The sequence below is a fragment of the Dama dama genome, chromosome 18, assembly GCF_033118175.1.
Source record: "Dama dama isolate Ldn47 chromosome 18, ASM3311817v1, whole genome shotgun sequence".
NCBI classification, from domain to species: Eukaryota; Metazoa; Chordata; class Mammalia; order Artiodactyla; family Cervidae; genus Dama; species Dama dama.
Window position 1 is genome coordinate 17356379 of NC_083698.1, and position 19416 is coordinate 17375794.

Below are 19416 nucleotides of genomic sequence, written 5' to 3' on the forward strand. Positions count from 1 at the left end.
ATGTTTCAAATCAACTCGACCATATGATGATCTTTTACTTTTATCTAGTTTGTTTCAATTTTTCTATTTCATATTCAGTGCTCCCATTTCATTTAGTTTATATTCTCCAATTTCTCCATCTCTTCTCTCTCTCTCTCTCTCTTTTTTTATGTTATTTCTCAAGCACTTATCAAGTTTAATAGAAAAGCTTTTGTACATATACATATATACATATATATATAAGCTTCCCTGGTAGCTCAGCTGGCAAAGAATCTGCCTGAAATGCAGGCTACCCCAGTTTGAGTCTTTGCTCAGGAAGATCCCCCTGGAGAAAGGATAGGCTACCCACTCTAGTATTCTTGGGCTTCTGTGATGGCTCAGATGGTAAAGAACACCACAAAGCAGGAGACCTGGGTTCAGTCCAGGGCTGGGAAAATCCCCTGGAAGAGGGCATGGCAATCCACTCCAGTATTCTTGCGTGGAGAATCCCCATGGGCAGAGGATCCTGGTGGGCTACAATTCATGGGGTCACAAAGAGTTGGACACAGCTGAGTGACTAAACACAGCACAGCACATACATACATATATATGTATAATATATATATTTTAGAAAACTTATTAATTTTTCCTAACTAAAAAAAGTATGACATTTTGATTCACTTGTTAGACTTAGTGTGAATAGAATGCTAGATTTCTAATTAAGAATTAGATATGCAGCAAGCATCAATGATTTATTATACAGCATAGGGAACAATAGTCAATATCTTATAATAACCTAAGGTGGAAAATAATTTCAAAAATAATGTATGCATATTTGACTAACTGAATCATCTTGCTGTGCATCTGAAACATTGTAAGTCACCTATACTTCAATAATATGTAAATATATATATATATTTAAAAAAGAAAGTGAACTAAACTGAATAACTAGGGTATGCAGTCCTACAGATGCATAGCTAGTAGAAATATAAGAGGAGTCCTTTAGTAAAAATGATGTAGAATATGTAAGAGATAAACTGCACACACATGGAAGCTAACTAGAATTAAGCAAATACATAAAGCAGATAATATATAAATTATACATCATAAATTTTCAAATGAAGGTAAGAATAAAAATGCAATTATACCTTTAGAAGATGAAATGGAGGCACTAGCTCACAATATAAAATAAACATAAAAAATTCTAATTAAAGAATAGAAATATAATTTCATAGTGGATCCAGTAGACAAAATATTTGATTAAAGAACTAACAGAGAGAGAAAAACACATTTATGGAGGAAAACAGTAATTGAAGATTGGTTGTTCAGTTGCTGAGTCATGTCTGACTCTTTGCAACCCCATGAACTGCAGCACGCCAGCCTTCCTTGTCCTTCACTATCACCTGGAGTTTGCTTAAACGATGTCCACTGAGTCAGTGATGTTATCCAACTATCTCAACCTCTGTCACCACTTTCTTCTCTTGCCCTCAATCCTTCCCAGCATCAGGGTCTTTTCTGATGAGTCAGCTCTTCACATCAGGTGGCCAAAGTATTGGAGCTTCAGCTTCACCATCAGTCCTTCCAATGAATACTCAGGACTGATTTATTTTAGGACTAATTGGTTTGATATCCTTGCTGTTCAAGAGACTCTCAACAGTCTTGTCCAGCACCACAATCTGAAAGCATCAATTCTTTGGCACTCAGCCTTCTTTATGGTTCAACTCTCACATCTGTACAAGACTACAGGAAAACCATAGCTTTGATTATGCAGACCTTTGTTGGGAAAGTGATGTCTCTGCTTTTTAATATGTTGTCTAGATTTGTCATAGCTTTTCTTCCAAGGAGCAAGTGTCTTTTAATTTCATGGCTGCAGTCTCCAACCACAGTGATTTTGGAGCTCAAGAAAATAAAACCTGTCACTGTTTCCATTTTCTCCCCATCTATTCACCATGAAATGAAGGGATTGGTTTCCCTGATCTTAGTTTTTTGAATGTTGAGTTTTAAGCCAGCTTTTTCACTCTCCTCTTTTACCAAAATTGAAGATATATCAATTGAAAAAATGCTTCAGTTTGGATTAAAATGAATCACTGGGCATTAGACATGATTCTCTCCTTCCTTCAGTCTTTCAATAGATATTTATACAGCAGATACCTATTGGTCAGCCAAAAAGTTCATTCAGGTTTTTCTGTAAGATGTTTTGGGAAAACCCAAATGAACTTTTTGGTCAGCCCAATATTTAGCAAACATTATACCAGGTACTGTTGTTAAGTAGTAAAGATATACTTAAAGTATAGTAGTTTTTGTTAAGTAGTAAAGATATACTGGGAGAACATATTAGTAGGGGAAAACAGGTAATAAAGTTAACAATTATATCATGGAAAGACAGTGTAAAACAAGAGTTTAGAGAGGTCTGGAGGATTGCTGTTTTCCTTCTATACCTTTGTTTTCTTTTTTGTTTCATCTGACTTGTACATGGAGTGATATATAAATGTCATCTTTAAGCAGAACAACAACAAAATACTTTACAGAAATAAAAGAAGACTTGAATTATCTATTGTATTTCCTATTACATTTCTGGAAAACTGACTTGCAATGATCATTGCATGTACTTGTATTTCTTTCTTTCTGTCTAGCTATGAGCTCTTTATTTTCTGTAATTTCTGCTTAAGAGAGATGATTGTCATGATTCACAGGAGATAAATAGATACATAACTATTATACACCCATAACTGACAACTCTTTATTATAAATTGTATCTTGTAGCATCTAAAAGTCCTCATTTTTAGGCTGAATAATTTTTGGATTGAATTTTACTTACCTGATCCAAGATCAAAGTCTGTAATTTGTTACTTTTATTTCTTTGGTATATTTAGTATTCTTTCATTTTTGGAAATTCTGAAACATTTGCTTTAGTGTCTTTTGTACATATCATTGTACAAAATGATATGCTATGTACAAATGTATCATTGTTTTTTTGCTTTTGGAGCCAGGTTTAAAACAGTTTTATTTTATGATGTGAACTAAGCCCATTTATATTTTTTAATAAGGTGGTGATGCTTTATTTTCAATTACTATCTGTATTAGGTGATACTTGCTTTCATAGCTTAATGATTTTCTTTTCTTCTTGATAGTTTACATTTCTTCTGACATATGGAAGGCCTGTGTTTTTGTTCTAGTGGTCACCTTCCTGCTTAGTTCAGTTCAGTTCAGTCACTCAGTCATGTCTGACTCTTTGCAACCCCATGAACCACACCATGCCAGGCCTCCCTGTTCACCACCAACTCACAGAGTCTACCCAAACTCATGTTCGTTGAGTCAGTGATGCCATCCAACCATCTCATCCTCTGGCATCCCCTTCTCCTCCTGCTTTCAATCTTTCCCAGCACCAGGGTCTTTTCAAATGAGTCAGCGCCTCCCATCAGGTGACCAAAGTATTGGAGCTTCAGCTTCAGCATCAGTCCTTCCAATGAACACCCAGGACTGATCTCCTTTGGAATGGACTGGTCGGATCTCCTTGCAGTTCAAGGGACTCCAAGAGTCTTCTCCAACACCACAGTTCAAAAGCATCAATTCTTCAGTGCTCAACTTTCTTTATAGTCCACCTCTCACATCCATACATGACTGCTGGAAAAACCATAGCCTTGACTAGACGGACCTTTGTTGACAAAGTAATGTCCACAAAGGAACATCAAGATCAAGAGAACTGCTGCCTTTCTGCTCCACGGGAGGTTTCTGTCCTCCCTGACTCGCCTTAGGACACCTGCGTTACCGCTTGACAGGTGTGCCGCCCTAGTCACACTCCCCACCTGGCGCTGTCCCCAGAGCGAAATGCTCCTAATGTCATCACCTTTTACTACATGTTTTCAGTGTTTAATAAGATCTTTGACTTCTACATATCACCTATTCTTTTTTTTTTTTTTTCCATTTATTTTTATTAGTTGAAGGCTAATTACTTTACAATATTGTAGTGGTTTTTGCCATATGTTGACATGAATCAGCCATGGAGTTACATGTATTCCCCATCCCGATCCCCCCTCGCACCTCCCTCTCCACCCGATCCCTCTGGGTCTTCCCAGTGCACCAGGCCCGAGCACTTGTCTCATGCATCCAACCTGGGCTGGTGATCTGTTTCACCCTAGATAATATACATGTTTTGATGCTGTTCTCTCGAAACATCCCACCCTCGCCTTCTCCCACAGAGTCCAAAATTCTGTTCTGTACATCTGTGTCTCTTTTTCTGTTTTGCATATAGGGTTATTGTTACCATCTTTCTAAATTCCATATATATGCATGAGTATACTGTATTGGTCTTTATCTTTCTGGCTTACTTCACTCTGTACAATGGGCTCCAGTTTCATCCATCTCATTAGAACTGATTCAAATGAATTCTTTTTAATGGCTGAGTAATATTCCATGGTGTATATGTACCACAGCTTCCTTATACATTCGTCTGTTGATGGGCATTTAGGTTGCTTCCATGTCCTGGCTATTATAAACAGTGCTGCGATGAACATTGGGGTGCACGTGTCTCTTTCAGATCTGGTTTCCTCAGTGTGTATGCCCAGAATTGGGCTTGCTGGGTCATATGGCTTAAAAATTAGGGTAGAAATAAATGCAAAAGAAACTAAAGAGACCATAGCAAAAATCAACAAAGCTAAAAGCTTGGTTTTGAAAAAATAAACAAAATTGACAAACCATTAGCCAGACTCATAAGAAACAAAGGGAGAAGAACCAAATCAACAAAATTAGAAATGAAAATGGAGAGATCACAACAGACAACTCTGAAAAACAAAGGATCATAAGAGACTACTACCAGCAGCTCTATGCCAATAAAATGGACAACTTGGAAGAAATGGACAAATTCTTAGAAAAGTATAACTTTCCAAAACTGAACCAGAAAGAAATAGAAGATCTTAACAGACCCATCACAAGCAAGTAAATCGAAACTGTAATCAGAAATCTTCCAGCAAACAAAAACCCAGGACCAGATGGCTTCACAGCTGAATTCTACCAAAAATTTAGAGAAGAGCTAACACCTATCTTACTCAAACTCTTCCAGAAAATTGCAGAAGAAGGTAAACTCCCAAACTCATTCTAGAGGCCACCATCACCCTAATTCCAAAACCAGACAAAGATGCCACAAAAAAAGAAAACTACAGGCCAGTATCACTGATGAACATAGATGTAAAAATCCTTAACAAAATTCTAGCAAACAGAATCCAACAACATATTAAAAAAATCATACATCATGACCAAGTGGACTTTATCCCAGGAATGCAAGGATTCTTTAATATCCACAAATCAATCAATGTAATACACCACATTAACACATTGAAAGATAAAAACCATATGATTATCTCAATAGATGCAGAGAAAGCCTTTGACAAAATTCAACATGTCACCTATTCTATATTCCTCTTTCCAAAGCCTCTCTCCTCTCTTTCTTTATTTGCATTATACCCACTTTGTCAGAACACAAAATGTACATATTTTACTCTTTCTTATACTACTTTTGTGTTATTTTTCTTTCTTATGACCAGCTTTGTCTGAGTTGTAGTACTACAATCCTGAAACCAAGAGTCCTTTTGCCAAACTTTTGCTATTCGTGTCATAGTTTGATGAAATTCATCCTCTAGTAGATTGCTGATAAAGGATTCATGGCTAAAGAATTTCTGAATTTTTATATGACTAAAATAACTTTCCTATAGCTTTGGCATTTGAAAGACAGCTTAGCTTTTTGGTTCACAATTTCTTTCCTTGAGCTTTTCCTTGCTTTCTATTCTGCTTTTGCCAGAGTCATTCCAGTTTGTTTTACCTTTGATCTCATTTCTCTGAAACTTTGAAGATTATTCTTATCTTTAAGCTCTAATAGCTTTACTAGGATATAGCTCAGAGTTTATCATTTCAGTAGTTCCATTTTTAAAATGTATTCTACATGTATATTCATATGATGAATAGAGCTATTTATACAGAGCTATTCTTGTAAGCAATGCTTGTGTTAGCAAAAGATCAGCAACAACACGAAATGTCAACCAATACCTGACTGATTAGATAAATTATTGTACATTCATAGAGTGGAATAATCTATAGTTATTTTTAAAAGTGACAATCTTTCACATTCTAAGGCGAAACTGTATCCATGATTCATTCTATTCACCCTAATCCAATCTGATTTCTATTCTCATGAAAGTGAAAATGAAAGTCGCTCAGTCGTATCGGATTCTTTGCGACCCCAAGGACTGTAGCCTACCAGGCTCCTCTGTCATGGGATTCTCCAGGCAAGAACACTGGAGTGGGTTGCCCATTGCCTTCTCCAGGGGATCTTCCCAACCCAGGGATGGAATCCAAGTCTCATGCATTGCAGGCAGATTCTTTACCATCTGAGCCACCGGGGAAGCCCAAGAATACTGGAGTGGGCTATCCCTTCTCAAGGGGATCTTCCCCACCCAGGAATCGAAGGGGATTCTGCTACATTGCAGGCAGATTCTTTACCAGCTGAGCTCAGAGCTCTATTGAAACTGCTCTTGAGGAGGTCACCAAAGGTTTTCATGTTGCCAAGACTGTTGGATCCTTTTCTATCTTTATCTTAACCTTTCTATAAATGGTTTATTTCCATTAGCCCCTGTTCCTTTCTTGAATACTGTTCTCCTTCAGATTTTATGATATATGTTGGTGTTTCCTTTTTCCCCACACCTTATCATTTCTCTTCACTCTCCTCTGTAGGTTTCTTTCTCCACTCATTTGTAAGTGCTGAAGTAGCTCAGGGCTCAGTCCTGGTTCCTCTAGTTTTTCCTACAAGCACTCTTCCCCAAGGATCAGAGTCATCAAACAGAATATAAATCACATCAGAACTTGTGACTCTCAAACCCAGAATTTTTCTTTAATATTTCATTACACTTATTATACAATCCAAATACCTCATATAAACCCTAAGATGCAAATACCTTGTGGTCTGTCTACCCTCCATTCTTATAATCTCTATTCCCCTTACCCATACCCACAAGATCCAGTAACACTGCCTTGTGAAATTTCCTAGCATGTATCATATACTTCCTAACATCTGGAAACTATACTTGTTATTACCTATCCCTAAGATCTCTTTCCTTGGCTTCCCTGTGGCACTTTTTTATTCTTCGGAACTGAACTTAAATAGCATCTTGTGAGAAAAGACTTCCTCACCACACTATTCAAAGTATTGTGTCAGCCTCTAATGTAGGAAATGTATATATAAAGGGAAGGAAAAAATTAATGAGCTATTGAAATATAGGAAAAAGTATTCAATTTTCCATTTATATTTGTTGCAGTTACATACCTTCAGATATCAGTGTATATGTTTTATAAAATTTATAATGAAATAATAGTATATATATATATATATACATACATACATAAATTTGAATACACTTCTATAAAAGTGTACACAAAATTTTAAATTAGTATATATATATTTGATGTGTGTTTAAAGACCACTGTCCTTTCATTACTCTGTTTATAGCCTTTGTGAATTAATTATTAGCTATAATTATATTCAATGTATGTATCTACTTTGCTTCCTGAATATATCATAAATATCATATTCACTATTATATCTTCAATACCTAGTATTATTTGAGTGATTAAATGAATGAACTATAACATATGTAACTTAATTTATAGGTATACTTTAATGTGTATAACATCAAATACAATAAAATATTACATAGTTTTATGTATAATTTTTACATTAGGAAACATATTTTAAATTATTATAGATTTTAACAAGGGTTCACAATGCCAATGAGATAAAAGAATAAAACTAAACTTTTATTCAGATCCCTAACAGAAACTCTGAATAGATGAAGAGTAATACTGCTTTCCTTGCTCACACAACTTAAAAATAATAGTGTCTTTTGTTTATGAAAATGTAAATTTGGGGCAATTCCCATTAAAGTCCTAATTTCCCCAAAAACTGGACTCAATAATTCTGGTTATTGGAACAATTAATATTTAAAGCTGCTAAGAAAGTTTTAGAAAGTAAAAAATTAGTAGTAGAAAGTGTTTTTATAATGAATATTAGTGCTACAACCAGGAATAATAAGAAGTTCTTGAGAAGGCTCAACACCCCTGGCATTGATGCCTCAAACCTTGAAATTTCCTAAACATAAAAGGAGTAAGGAAAAGGATGACCAAGATGGCAGAATGGGAAGACCCTAACCTTACCTCCTCTCATGGACATACCAAAATTACAGCTATTAGTGAGCAACTATTGATGAGAAAGACTAAAAGATTAGCAGAAAAGATCTTTCTACAACTAAAGATAAAAAGACAACCACACTGAGATGGGTAGGAGGGATAGAGATACAATATAGCCAAGACCCACACCCTTTGGGTTGTGTAACACACAAATGAGAAAATAATTACAACTGCAGAGGTTATACAATCAGTATATGACAATAGATAAATGACTAGATAAGAAAAAGTTCAATTCAGGTTCATACATAGTTTATTAAAAGTTCAAATGTACTTGCCCAATTAGGTTACTCCCAAATGAAAAAAATAAATCACTTAAGAATACCATGGAATGGAAATTGATATTGCACATAAAAGTGCATGCTAAATATTAACATACAATTCTCCATCATTGTTGCTTAAAAATGATGCTGGCTTGGTTTTCAATTTAATTTTTAACAAGAAATTAAATATTAATATTATTTTTTTGAATGAATAAATTTCAACTGGTAAAAGATTTAGGATACACAATGATAATACCAAAATTTGTGGACAGGTATATGTACCAAATATTTCAACATATTTACTATTATGTTTTCATATTTGAAAATGGAAATAAACTAAAGCTTTTAGGAAAAAACTATAGAATGTAAAACTTAATAAAATCCTCTTTTGTGAGTTTATAATAAAGATGGTCCTTTTTTTTTTTTTGTCAATGAAATAAGAGAGCTTGCAATCTGATCCAAGCAAGGTCAAGAAGAAACATAATACATATCACGGAAAGATTTGGGATAATTTCCTCTGGCAAATAAATAATTTACTCATAATGGGAAAGACAGTGTTGAGTTTTTAAATATCCTACTCATATTTCCAAATGTTAGCCTGTGATTAATACATATTAGATTGTATTGAAGATTTCAAGGTAGAGATAATAGGCTGTGTTACACACACAGCTGACAGAGAGACTAAATTCTTGAAAATCTAACATAACAGAGATCAAATATATATATAGTGAACTTTTTAATTCGTATTTCTCTCCAAGCCTCTAATCCTTATCAAAATATTCTTATGTATCATCCAATCTCTATGGTTTGTCTTAATCTCTCTCACTTATTCTGCTCCCCTCAGTCCCATTAACTTCTAATTTTATGCAGAGTAATTTACTCCCACTTAAACTTCTAATTGCTAACTTGCACATGCAAATCATAAAATTGGTCAGACTAAGTTCAGTTCAGTTCAGTTGCTCAGTCATGTCCAACTCTTTGTGACCCCATGGACTGCAGTACACCAGACTTCCCTGTCCATCACCAACTCCCTGAGCTTACTCAGATTCATGTCCATCGAGTCGGTGATGCCATCCAACCATCTCTTTCGTCCCCTTCTCCTCCCACCTTCAATCTTTCCTAGCATCAGGATTTTTTCCAATAAATCAGTTCTTCACATCAGGTAGCCAAACTATTGGAGTTTCAGCTTCAGTTTCAGCTTCTTTCAAGGAGTAAGCGTCTTTGAATTTCATGGCTGCAGTCACCATCTGCAGTAATTTTGGAGCTCCCCAAAATAAAGTCTGTCACTGTTTCCATTGTTTTCCAATCTACTTGCCATGAAGTGATGGGACCAGATGCCATGATCTTAGTCCTCTTTGACTTTCATCAAGAGACTCTTTAGTTCTTTGCTTTCTGCTATAAGGGTGGTGTCATCTGCATATCTGAAACTATTGATATTCTCCTGGCAATCTTGATTCCAGCTTGTGCTTCATCCAAACTGGCATTTCACATGATGTACTCTGCGTATAAGTTAAATAAGCAGGGTGAAAATATATAGCCTTGACGTACTCCGTTCCCAACTTGGAACCAGTCTGTTGTTCCATGTTAAGTTCTAACTGTTGCTTCTTGACCTGCATACAGACTAAATAAGTCTTCACATTGTTAGGGAACATCCCCCTGAGAGCAATCCTTGGGGTTATAAAAATACGCACATATTCTCTCTTCTGTCTTTCTCCCTATCCTTTAAGCCAGTTACATGGAAATGCAACTTGTAGAGTCATACAGGACTCTGTGCTAAAAAGGGCCCATTCTTGGTTAATGCTCTGCTGTTACCTTGAAATTCTTATGAGAAATGGAGTATTTCCTGCCATGTCAATAAATAATGATGCCTTAGCTATCAGTCATTCTAGCCCTTCAAATATGAATTTTAGAGCCTGAAGGGTGCCCTGGAAAAACAATGCCTGTCTGGCAGCCATTAGCCACTTCCCATGGTAAGTACTGAGGAGTTGGGGGTGGGGGTTGGTGAGAGGTGAGAAAAGCAGGATACTGGCCGCAGGTGACTGAGGTACATATGAAAGGAATGCTGTCAGTTAGCCCAGAATCTTGCATCTTCCTATACATAGAAAAGTGCTAAATTCCTTAACTTGAGATATCTGGTTTCCTTTAATTAATAATAATCTTTTGATGTTCTGACTACTTGCCCCTGGTTGCAAATTTCTGCATAACCTGACTCTTCCCCCTGCCTCCTCAGAACAGTTCTTCCAGTGTTACTTGAAATTCTGTCTCCCAGGTTTGAAACCCTAAAAATTCCCACCAAATAAAATGTAACTCTCAACTTCTAGGTTGTGAATATTTTTTAAGTCGACATTTAATAGCTTTTGAAAAAGGGGTCCTGCATATTTTTTGCTGCTTTCTTTTTTTTTTTTTTTTTTTTGCTCTGGGCTCTGAAAATCATGATTGTTTTTATCTCTCTGCTGTTTCTCTCTGTCTTTTTTCTCTCTCTTTCACTGTCACTCTCTGTATCGTATACACATACACACAAACACTCAAGATTAAAAATTCATAGATGTAAGCCTGTAAAACTGAAATAACAGTGTTACATCAAGAGAAATATAAAGAATGGGGAGGCAGTGAAATATATATTCATATTTAGTCATGTTGTTTCAGATCCAGAAAAGTTTGGTATTTGAAATATGATGTTTTAAAAAGAACAATGGAACAAGAATTATTTAACAAATCAAAAATCTTAATATGTCAATTTTATAGCTATAACAATGCCAAAATGTATCAGTCCTTAAGATTTTTAAGAGAAATTTCACTAAGGATTAATTAATAAATGTTTAGAGAGTTGGAGTTCTTTTACTAAAGGACAGATTAGTATTAATTTTATGTCAGAAATCCAGAAATGATTTATTCTTCCTTCATCACATGTAACTGCATATGATCAAGCCTTATGTGAACTAACCCTATGTGGAATTGAATGCAACAGTACAAAGTATACAAGCGTTTGGGACTCCGAGTCATCTTTTATTGCACTTGATTATCAGCTAGTATTTCAGTTTCACTTGCTGCTAAGTGCTTTTCCATCTAATTGCATAGGGACTGATTTGTTTAGCAACCTCTGCTTAGAATTGGGCTTTGTTCTTTCCACTCTGCACACCACATTGGCATTGTTTTCCTGCTCCCATTGTTTCATAGAGTACATTTCAACACAAGCATTTTGTGATTCAAATTATCCTCCTCTCAATCCTCCTGTATATAAGTGATATTAACCTTTGGCTCTAAATATATGCTGCTAAGAGCTGCTTTGGAACTTTCACTGAAAATGACAGAAAAAACAAACATCTATGTTGCTAAAATCTTACACACAAAATAGTCATAATAAATGACAACAGTAATTGAAATGGAAATAGAGAAGATAAACATTTTGGAAACACCAGGATAAATCTAGTTGACATCGCATTCCATAAATTCATATTGCAATTTTTTCAAAATAATTATGAAAAATGCTTATTTCCTTTGACAATTCACATAATACTTTAGAGTTATGTGTATTTATGCTATAAATTATCTCAAGAACTATAAAGCACAGGACCTCATTAAGTCACAATTATGTCATATTAAGAATTATACACAAGTAGGATAAAATAAAAAAGTTTTAATCATGCTTCCTGAGGGTTTTTATTCTTTTTTGAAACTTTTATGTACTAAGGCTCTCACAGCATAAAAACTAAAATGAGAGACTAAATCTACTGAAAACGTTTAAAGAAAAACTTTTCTTTAAAAAATTTGGATGGATATGTCTAACTCATAGACCAACTGTGTTGAATCATGAATAAGATAAATAACTGAATAATGGTAAAATAAGATATTTGTTCCACTTTTTAATGTTAAGTTACATAAATGTCCTTGAAATTCTCATCTTAAAAATATTATCATAATAATAATTTTTAAAAAGAAAATTTTGGAGAGGTATAAAAGTGAAGTGGTGGGGAGTCTAATAGGTTAGAACAAATCTTTTATTAATGTTGATATTCTACTGAGAGAATTAATTCTTAGGTAGGTTGACAGGGAGTCCAAGGCCCTTGAGGTCGAGGAGGCAAATATTTTTTACATTCCTTCACCTTAGTCACATAGGACTCTTTTTCCTTAAGCTCTGAGTTACTATGGCAATGATCTATTTCACCTAAGACTAACTTTCTCTAAGCCCAGAACTAATGTTTACACAACAGAAATATATCTTACTCAAGAACCTGCTTTTCTTCAAAAATCTATGCCTTTGTTTATATGGATACAATATATCCCACCCAGAGAAATCTTGTCCACATATGTTCCCCTTGGTTAATCTTTTGATGTTATCTCAAGATGTATGTTGTAGGAGATGAGCCTGGCAAAACTTTCACAAAATTGAGGCATTTTTAAAATCTATGTTTAGCAGTCTGCTAAAAAGTATATAATGCCCCACCTAAACTAGCCAGGGTAGGTATTCTTCTACCCCCTTCCAGCTACCACTGGAAGCTTTTCTCTATCCTTTCACTTTAATAAAACCTCTGCTACACAAAGCTCTGAGTGACTGAGGCTGTGTCTTTGGTCCCAAAGTGAATTCTTCTATTTTGGAGATCATGAATCTGACAACATTCACCATAAGCTATCACTACCTGGGTACATGCTACAAACTGGCATGTACCCCACTTTTCCCTTAGGGCTTTGGGTGATTTAAAAAAAAGAAAACATGAGGCATGGATCCTAGAATTTATGGCTATCTGTGGAGACAATATCCAGTGGAGAAAATTATTGGAACTTGTGGCTTTCAGAACAGTAAGAATTTGAGGGATTGAGATCTTTAGAGTAAAAGAGAACTTTAGATGAGTGGGCATGGCATTCTGTCAAAAATTTCTCCTTAAGGCACTATCTGAATAATAAAATTCAAAGAACAAATTCTAAGAAAAAAGAAAAAAAAAAAAAAAAAGCAGAGAATAGCTGCCAAGACATTATGTTTTAAGCAGCTATTCCAACAGTTTTAAGGTGCTGGGGAGAAGAAAACTGGAGTTCAGAACCACTACAGAAGAGAGCCTTAAAAAAAAAGCCTCAGACTTTCAGTGGAGACTCCTAAAGGGGCAACACCTAAGGAACAGAAGCAAACCAGAAGTAAATCATCACTTATGGAGACAAGGTATGCACATAGTCTATATGTGCACAAGATATGCACATAGTCTAATGACCTATAAGAAGACAGATAACATCACACAGGGTTACAACACTTTTCTATTCATAGCTTCTGTCATTCAGTCAAAAATTACCAGACTTACTAGAAAACAGGACCAAATGACTGAGCAACTCAAGGATGAAAAAGCAAAAGTAAACCAACAGAAGCTCCAGATTTTTTAGTTATTGGCAATATATTTTAAAGTAATCATGCTTAATATGTTCCAAATATAAGCACAAAGATGAAATATTTTCACCAGAAATTTGGAATGTAATTTTAAAATAAAGTAGAAATCAGGTACATTACAAAAAACTGAATTTAAGACATAGACAAATTTAATGCAGGAGAGAGAAAATGTATACCTATAGAATCACATACAAATACACACAGAAAGTACATCTGAAGTAAGAAAGAAAAAGAAATGGAGAAGAGATTAAGAGACACATGGAGCATGACGAAAAATCTCACATATCTATAACTGAATTCCAAGAAGAAGAGAAAAAGAGATAAGTCTGAGAAGAAATACTGGCTGAGAATTTCTCCAAAACTGATGAAAAGCATTAAGCTATTTGAGGCATTCAGGAAGCTCTATGAAGCACAATGTGGCTACATGAAAATAACACCTAGGCACATCATAAAAAACTGCCAAAAATTAAAACAAAATAAAATATTTAAAACCTGCAAATAAAAAAGGCACATTGGTTTCAAAAGAACAACAGTAGGGCTGAAAAAAGAGACAGAGGCATTTACAGGTCTGAAAGAAAATAACTGAATCTGTACTTAGGACAAAATATTCTCCAAAAATGAAAGCTAAGTAAAGGTTTTTTTGAAAAACAAAATCTCAGAGAAGTTTAGGCCATGGTACTTGTTCTAAAAGAAATACCAAACTTAATTCTTCAGACAGAAAGAAAATAAACCTAGATTAAAATATAATAAAACTGTGTAGGAAGAATTAAAAGCTCTGAAAGGGGAAATACTAGACCATATCAAAAGTAAATATTGAATGATAGTACAATAACAATTATGTATACATATATATGTGTGTATGTAATTCAATATATGTAGAATTAATATTCACGATATTAATAATGTAAAAGGTGGGAGGGGAATTTTTAAATACTTTCATTGATCAGAAAATGTGAGTTAATAAAGACATATTCTAATCAGTGAAAGAAGCATACTGCAATATATAGGGTAAGCATTTAAAGCATTAAAAGAATAAGAAATAGCATGTTGTATAAAAAACTAAACAATAATAATGGAACAAAGAGCAGAAGGGACACAAAAAATAAATGGTAAGATTATATAAACCCAAATATGTAAGAAATTATTATATATTAAATACTCAAATTGATAGGCTGAGAGACATCATTAGAATGGAGATACAACTATTTCTGCTTAAAGAAAAATAATATATATAAATATGTTAAAATATGTTATTTAACTATAAGATTAGATACAGAAAAAACAAAGGCACAGGATAATAAAGGATGACCTAAAAAAGCTGTAATTAGACAGTGAAGACTATAAGGAAAATTACTACAAAAGACAAAAAGGAGAATTTCGTAATAATGAAGAGACCATTAACAGCATTATATTTTATATACCCAAAATCATATCCTCAAAACACACACAAAAATTAATTTCTATAAAGTGAAATTCACACATCCATATAAATAATAGAAATCTTTAATATATTTTTTCAATAACTTACATAAGCAGAAAAAATAAAAAACATACACACAAAAAAACCTAGATCTGATATTTATAGAAAACCATACCCAACAGCTGCAGATAACCATTCTTTTCAAGTGTATACATAACATTTACCAAAACTGATTATATGTAAGGCCATAAAGTAGTGCTCAGTAAAGTTAAAAGGACTGATAATAGAAAAGGATATTCTTTGATTTTGGTGGAGTTAATCAAGAAATCATTATTAAAGGTAATTTTAAGAAACTTGAATCAGTTTGGTGATTAGAATACAGTTTCACATAACCAGTGGAACTAAGGAGAAATCACAACAATTAGAAATATTTTGAACTGAATAGTACTGAATATCTGACACGTAAAACTGGTGAAATGGAGTCAAATCTATATTCAGAATACAGTCAAAGCTGTGCCCTAAATGCATATACTGAAGAAACAGCAACAACAAAAAAGACAATGAAAATTCATGATCTGAGCATAAATCTTAAGAAACAAAAAGAAGAGCAAATAGGCTCCAAAAAGTTAATAAATGGAAAATAATGATCCAGGAAAACAGAGAAAGTTTGAAACAGCCAAAAGAATAATAATAATTGGCAAAGCCTTTGAAGGACACACACACAGAAAGACAGAGACGTAGAGAAACAGGGAAATAAAGAAAGGAGGAGAGAAAGTTCCCTTAGGTAGTTGCCTCAGAGGTATGAGCCGAACAGTATCCAGCTGACTGTGCCAGTCGGATTCTCCTCATGGTTCCAGAATTCTCTCTTTGTACAGCTTTCTCCTACCTGGCAATGTTTCCGTAAAATTCTACTTACTTTTGTCTCCACATACTCTCAATTCATCTTCTCAATTCCAGAAATCCTTGTCTGGAAAATTCTTTCAAGGCAAAATTATAGGATTTCACTTTTAGTTTCCTCTTTCCCTAAAATCACAGCCTTTCATTGTCTTACATACACTATCATAAATATCATTTTTTCTTCTATAATTTTCTCTTTCTTGGTTGTTTGGGGATGGGGGTGTAAATTTACTGGGTACCCTGTAATTCAATTTGGCTGTAAGTAAAAGTATTAAAAATTATTTTAAATCAGCAGTAGTTATTTTAAAAGGGAAAATATTGAAATATATTAACTTCTACTACCTAATATGGTCAAAGTGATGTTTAGCATTCAGTGGGGAAAAAAATGTCTTGAGATATATAGAAAAAATTAATTCACTGTTCCTTTCTTGAGAAATTGATGCTTTCTGTCAAGGCAGTTGTCGAATCATATGTGTATCTACTCAAAATTTTCATAGTTATATAGTACACAGTAATATAATATCTGGCTAATTCCCTGACCCCTTAAAGGCAGATCTATGCAATTAGCAACTGGACCTGGAAGGCACTCTTGTGCGATGAGCTACCTGCCATCCACAAGCAATGAAATGCCTTTCTGTGGACACAGAGGGGAAAATGCCCTTTACAGATATGTCAGAATCTGTAAAAGAAAATGCCCACTCTTCACCAATCTGTATCACAGAAAAGTCCAAACATATTTGCTTGGAATATATTCTATTTGCTAATCTGATATGTGGGAGTTATGGGACCATATTTTCCTTCCAATAGTCTCAGAGTTGATAATAATGGTTCTATTTGTGGAAGCTTGAATTACTGACTTTTCCAAGAATGGGATCACTATTTTTTTCCTTTAAGACTATCTTGGGATTATGTAGTTATGAGAAAGATATTCAAAGTTAAATTGTTTCCTGCTCTGTAATAGTTTATCAATTTATCCACCTGTCTTTACACAGTGGTCATGGTAATTCAGATCAATTTTACCAAAGTTCAGATAACTAAGAGAAAACATAAACTAGATTAATAAGTAAAATGTCAAAAATAAGAGGCAAGATGTGAAAAATTGACATTCATAAAAAAAAAAATTAATTGATACCCCAAATCTTCTGAGGCTTTTTTTTAATCTATGTAAATTTTATTCTTTCACATATCTTTCTTTCCATAAAACATATTTTGGCAAGGATATAATTTATTATTTATTTAATGATTATGTTAGATTAGCTTCTCCCAAAAGTAGCCCTTGAAACTAGGATTTGAATGTAGGTACTGAGACTAGGATTTGAGTATAAGTACTTCCTTCAAGAGATAATTGCAAGACTTCCTGGGGGAGAATGGAAAACTGATACAGAAAAAGAAAGTCAGTTTAGGGTGTGGAAAAGACCAGATGTCTACTGGAAGCAACTGAGGTTTGATTCTTCTGGAGATTCTTAAAAATTTGTAATATGACTTAAAATTCTAAGAGTATTTAAGAATACTGAGGGGATCACTGTAACATTTGCTACAATGATTGAGGATAGTTTTATATTCAGTTTTATTATTATTAACAGGAATTATTCAATTAATCAATTGATTTAGAAATTTCAGAAAGGTTAATTTTCTACTGAAAACAGACCACACTTTGAAAATTTTCATATTTATGAAAGTATGTGTTAGTGAAGGGAACTGCACAAATGTATTGTTTTGTTTTCAGATAATTAGTATGTCATAAAAAAGGAAAGTGGCACAAATTGTTAGTTTTGATCCTTAGACTTTTAAGAGTACTTTGACTCTTAAGTATTCTTAAGTCTGAAGTACTTAAGACTTGCTGTCTTAAACTTTTATCCAAAAATTGCCAAGTGAAACTGCTTTTTCATTTGCAATAAAATTATGAATGACCATTGATTTTTATATAATATTCCACAAGAAAAGATTTTTAGCATGTGGCTAGGAATGTAACATGTTCCTTTGGTAATTGATACATTTATTTCTTACTATTATCTTGCTTTAATTTGTGTCCTGACTTCCAGAATGCTCAAAATTAAATTTTACTTTTCATTTATAGCAATAATGACAATCCTAGTGGTTGTGTGGTTGAGTCCTCCTTTCCTTCCTATTGCCTTGATTATTTTAAAAGAAACTTAGAGCACTATAAATACTTTAACACAGAGATATTCCAATGTTTAGAACATTTTTGTAACTTATGCTAAAGGAAAATGCTTCTAAGCCAAATGCTCTTCTATGTAACAGGAAAAAAGACATCTCCTACAAGAGACCTCTTAGTCTTCTATATCTGATGTTGTTCAGTCGCTCAGTCATGTCTGTCTCTTTGCAACCCCACGAAATGTATCATGCCAGGCTTCCCTATCCTTCACCATTTCCCGGAGCTTGCTCAAACTCATATTCGTCAAGTCGGTGATGCCATCCCATCTCATCCTCTGCCATCCCATTCTCCTCCTGCCTTCAATCTTGCCCAGCATCAGGGGTCTTTCTGAATGAGTCAGTCCTTCACATCAGGTGGCCAAAGTATTGACACTTCAGCTTCAGCATCAGTCCTTCCAATGAATATTCAGGGTTGATCTCCTTTAGGATGGACTGGTTTGAGTTCCTTGCAGTCCAAGGGACTGTCAAGAGTCTTCTCCAACACCACAGTTCAAAAGCATCAATTCTTTGGCACTCACCCTTCTTTACGGTCCAACTCTCACAACCATACATGACTACTGGAAAACATCATAACTTTGACTATGCAGACCTTTGTTTGCAAAGGTCTATATCTGAGAATACTGCAATAATGGGCCTTGGTAACCTTCCATTTAGTCTAGGACTAGAGGTTAGAAATAGAGATGGTAACCATGAAGGAGAAGAATTATTCTTCATAACTTACAGGAGATTTACCCTATGACTTGACAACCTACTTTTTTCTTTTTTTCACAGAGTACATAGTTGGGCAAAAATAATTAGCAATACTTTCTCACAGCAGTTTTAGGGGAATTTTTTTTTTTTTTTTTTTTTTTTCTGATTCTGGCTACTATGTTGGGGAGATGAGTTGTGTGCCTTTTTCTCAAGTCATTATACCAGTATTACTCAGAGCCAGGATATAGACACAAGAGAAGATGCCCAAGTCACTCACTAAGCAATGGGTAATCACGATTAGAGGCCAGCATTCGTGATTTCCAACTGAGAGATAAAATTCAGGATACAAGAGAATAAAAACACTGAATAACTCGAATGGTTCAGGGACACTGGCTGTTTGACGCAGGTGGTTT